Raw genomic sequence first — 5349 nt, 5'->3', positions numbered from 1 at the left:
CTTTGATTGCTGAGAAATATTTGAGAAAAGGATGTGAGGCTTACCTAGCTTTTGTGCTGAATACTCAAGTGTCTGAATCGAAGGTAGAATCGGTACCAGTGGTTTGTGAGTTCATAGATGTGTTTCCAAAAGAATTACCTGGACTACCTCCAGTTAGGGAAGTAGAGTTTGGAAACGAGTTGATACCGGGCATGGCACCCATCTCGATTGCTCTGTATAGGATGGCTCCTACGGAGTTGAAGAAGTTGAAAGCTCAACTACAAGAGTTAACTGACAAGGGCTTTGCGAGACCCAGCTTTTCCCCGTGGGGTGCTCTGGTGATCTTTGTGAAAAAGAAAGATGGGTCAATGAGGTTATGCATCGACTATAGACAGCTCAATAAGGTAATAGTGAAGAACAAGTATCCTTTAGCAAAGATCGATGACATGTTTGATCAGTTAAAGGGAGCCACTATATTTTCTAAGATTGACCTGAGGTCAGGATACTACCAATTAAGGGTGAAAGAGCAAGTTGTACCGAAGATTGCGTTTTGGAAACGATATGGGCATTATGAATTCCTCGTCATACCTTTTGGTTTGACTAATGCCCCTGCGGTGTTTATGGATTTGATAAACCTCATTTTTTAGCCGTATTTGGATAAGTTCGTAATGGTCATTATTGAGGACATACTGATTTACTCGCGTGATGAGAGTGAGCACGCCAAGCATTTGAGGACTGTATTACAACCCTGAGAGACAAACAAGTGTACACCAAGTTTAGTAAGAGTGAATTCTGCCTTAAGGAGGTTGGGTTTCTAGGACACATTATGTTAGGTGACAGGATTAGAGTTGACCTAAACAAAGTCTCGACTATTGTCAAATGGAAATAGCCGAAGAATGTGATAGATGTCTGAAGCTTTTTGGGTTTGGCCGGATACTATAGGCTATTTGTAGATGGATTCTCTATGATAGCTACCCCGATGACAAGACTGCTGTAAAAAGATGTCAAGTTCGAATGGACAGAAAAGTGCCAATAGAGTTTCGAGCAATTAAAGGCTTTGTTGACTGAAGCCCCAGTGTTCGTTCAATAGGAGTCAGGTAAGGAATTTGTGATATATAGCGACGCCTCCTTGAATGGTTTGGGGTGTGTGCTTATGCAAGAAGGCAAGGTTATAGCCTATGCCTCAAGATAACTAAAGGCACATGAGAAAAATTACCCGACACACGATCTAGAGTTGGCCGCCATTGTGTTCGCATTGAAGATTTAGAGGCACTATCTATATTGAGAGAAATGCCGAGTATTCACTGACCACAAAAGTCTCAAGTATTTAATGACACAGAAGGAATTGAATATACAACAACGAAGATGGCTAGAGCTAATAAAGGATTATGAGTTGATAATTGACTCTCACCCGGGAAAGGCGAATGTAGTTGCCGACGCCTTGAGTAGAAAGTCATTGTTAACCTTGAGAGCCATGAATACTTAGTTGGCTATGTCTAGTGATGGTTCAGTTCTAGTGGAGTTGAGAGCTAGACCGATATTTTTGCAGGAAACCAGTGAAGCTTAGAATAATGACAAAGATTTGCAAACCAAGAGAACCCAATATGAGTTGGAGGCTGAATCAGACTTTCGGATTGGTACCGACAGGTGTTTGATGTTTAAGGACAGAGTGTGTATACCTAAAGACAGTGAGCTTATTCAGAAGATTCTGCATGAGGCACATAGTGGTTGTTTGTCTGTCCACCCAGGCAGTGTAAAAATGTACAATGACTTGAAGAAGATTTATTGGTGGTCAGGAATGAAAAGAGACATTTCAGAGTTTGTTTCCAAATGTCTTGTGTGTCAACAAGTGAAGGCTGAACACCAAGTACCTTTGGGTCTACTTTTGCCTATCACGGGCCCTGAGTGGAAGTGGGATCGGATTACTATGGATTTTGTGACGGGTTTGTTGGTAACTCCAAAAAAAAAGAATACTGTTTGGATTGTTGTGGATAGGCTAAGAAAGTCGGCACGTTTTATACCACTGTGTACCAATTACTCTCTCGAGAAACTGGCTAACTTGTACGTTTCTGAGATTGTGAGGCTACATGGAGTCCCCTTGTCGATTGTTTCAGATAGGGACCCAAGATTTACCTTGAGGTTTTGGAAAAAGTTACAAGAGGCATTGGGAACAAAGTTGAGTTTCAACACGGCATTTCACCCGTAAACCGACGGCTAGTCAGAAAAGGTGATTCAGATTTTAGAAGACATGTGCGGTGTTGTGTTCTCGAGTTTCAAGGCAGTTTGGAAAGGTACTTGCCATTGGTTGAATTTTCCTACAATAATAGTTATCAGACAAGTCTGAAAATGGCACCTTATGAGGCTTTGTATAGGCGAAAGTGTCAAACGCCCTTTTATTGGACTGAGCTCAAAGAGAGTCAAATTCATGGGGTCAATTTAATCAAAGAGACTGAAGAGAAAGTTAAAGTGATTCGTGACTGCTTGAAGATCGCCTCGGATAGACATAAATCATATGCAGATTTGAAACGAAAGGAAATTGAGTTTCAAGTCGGTGATAGGTATTTTTGAAAGTATCCCCATGGAGAAAAGTCCTAAGATTTGGTAGAAGAGGCAAGTTGAGTCCTTGTTTCATAGGACCTTATGAGGTTATTAAGAGAGTAGGACTGGTTGCCTATCGATTGGCTTTGCCACTAGAGTTGGAAAAGATTCACGACGTGTTTCATGTATCCATGCTACGTCGATAAAGATCAGACCCTTCACACGTGATTGCACCGACAGAGGTTGAGATTCATCCAGACATGACGTGTAGCGAAGAGCCGGTCAAGATATTGGCTCGAAAAGTCAAACAGTTAAAAAATAAGAGTATTGCACTCGTGAAAGTTTTGTGGCATAGACATGGAGTCGAGGAAGCCACATGGGAACCCGAGGAGACTATGAGAGATTAATACCCGAATTTATTCGCCGGTAAGATTTTTAGGGACGAAAATCCCTAATGGGGGAGAAATGTGATCCGATTTTGGGCCTAGCCAAAATAGTGGTCTCAGGACCACAAATCCAAAGTCAGAGAAATTATACCATTATTATAATGATATTAAAACATGTTATTATTCCCGCATGAAATATTTGGTACAGTAATTTTAACGTTTGCGAGTCCAATTGCGGGAAAGTACTAAATCGCATAAAATGCAAAAAGTCATAACTTGATAACTAAAGGTGTCAAATAACTAGAGAATAAAATTTGGGGGTCTTTAAAGGGCAATTAGACCCTATTGTGATAGCTTGGCTAGCCACGGATGATGAAAATGTTGAAAAGTCAACATTAGGTAATTTGATGACATAATGTATGATATAATAATGCCAAAAAGGCTAGCTATGATTTTCTTTCCTCCATCCTTTCTTTTGACCAAAATTTTCAGCAAAGAAATGGGATTTTAAGAGCTTGATATTTCAGCAAATTTAAGCCTTCACAAGTAAGTGATTTTAATGGCTTTCTTGAATATTTTTGTACGTTTGAGACCCTTGAAGCATAAGCTTTCAAATGAGGGTACTATTTTGCAAAATGATTAAGAGTTTAGGGTCTTGCCATGAAAGGATTTGTAATGTTTGTTCAATTTCTATGGAAGAAAATGAGTCTTGGGTGTCTTATAAACAACTTTTGTGAAAGGTGTTAGCATGAAAACACCTAGAAGCATTATATTGCATAAGTTGTAAAATAGGTGTTATGTATGTGAAATAGTAGGAATTTGGAGTTGCTATAAGAGTAAAAAGGGTTCGGATAAGCTTAAGATGTGAAGAAATTCGATAAAAATCAATTTTTGGGCCTAAAGGTAAAATGGTCATTTTGTCAAAGTCTAAGGAAAAGTGGTCATTTTACCAAAGATATGAATTTTCGATTGCTAAATTTTATTTAGTGACTAAATAAGTACATTTTATTGTTATAGATCAAGAAATACCGAATCTGAACCTAAACCAGGGGAAAACCAAGCAAATCGATTAAATCGACTAGTCGCCACATTTTGTAATCTGAGGTAAGTTGTATGTAAATAATACAACTACAATGTTAATGTATGTGTTGAATTGTACTTGAATTTAACGTAGCATGGATTGCTTGATTGTGGAATTGAGAAAGCATGTTTGTAATAGAGATAGTAGGGTTCCCGTTTGAACTTAGGAAATAAATCAGATATTCATGCTATAACATATGGGTTATTGTGAGTGTAAGACAAATCTGAGACATGCAACAGCAACATTATGAGAGACATCAACACCTGACCCCATGTTTGAGGCTAAATGTGTATCCGATAATGTTCTAAATGGTTCAATGGTGAAAGTATGATTTCAAGTTAACAAGGAAAGTATAACTTTGTTCTGAGTGGTACAGGTACCTATATAATATGTATGAAATGTCAGCTCAATATATGCTATATGAGGTGTATTGAATATTGATGAGTAAGTTTTGCTTATGCCACTTGTATATTATGATACTTGTTGATGAATGGTAAAGTTATGTTGTATATTTATTTATATGCAACTTACTAAGCTTTATGCTTACTCCCTCTCCTTTCCATTTTCTTATAATGCCGCCTATCTAACTCAAGGATCAAAGGAAGTCAAAGATATCGATCATACTATCAATCGAAGCTTTCGGTATAGTTTGATTTATATTTTTGAATATGGCATGTATAGGGCTTAGACTTTACTATTTTTGTGTCATTGAGAACTGGCCAAATGTGTTGGCTTGGGTTGGTAGCTCTTCATTTTGTATTAAGCCTTGAATGGTGGAAAATATTCATTTTGATTTATATGCAAAGATGTATTTTCATAGATGAATAAAATGCACTGTTGGAATGTTATCTATTGTAGCTGATTAGTTTAAATAAGTTATCCTTGTATTTGTTTGGTTACTTTTGTGTAGGTTGTGTAAGTAAGGGTGGAAAATAGGCTTGGTAAATAGCCTTATATTGTCCACATGGGTAGGCACACAATTGTGTGTCTAGGCCGTGTGTGACACACGGTCTACCCTATGGGCGTGTGGTCTGGCCGTATGTCCCTTGCACATAAAAATTGCAATTCAGTATGCATGATAGTAAACACACGGGCAGAGACACGATCGTATGTCTCAGCCGTGTAATGGACACGGCCTAGCATACGAGCATGTGCCTTGGTCGTGTGACATTTTAGGTATGCTGATGTCAGAAATAGAATGCCCAGGTTTTTGTACACGGGCTCGGACATGGGCATGTCATGGCTGTGTGAAAGACGCTGGCCAAGGACACGGGCGTGTACCAGGCCGTGTGAAAGCCCCTGTAGGTGTGCATTTAGAATTAATTCTACATGGGCTTGTTACCCTTCTACACGGGCGTGTTACCC

The sequence above is a fragment of the Gossypium hirsutum genome, chromosome A07, assembly GCF_007990345.1.
Source record: "Gossypium hirsutum isolate 1008001.06 chromosome A07, Gossypium_hirsutum_v2.1, whole genome shotgun sequence".
NCBI lineage: Eukaryota > Viridiplantae > Streptophyta > Magnoliopsida > Malvales > Malvaceae > Gossypium > Gossypium hirsutum.
The sequence above is the reverse complement of the archived record's forward strand: the minus strand, read 5'-3'. Positions refer to the sequence as shown.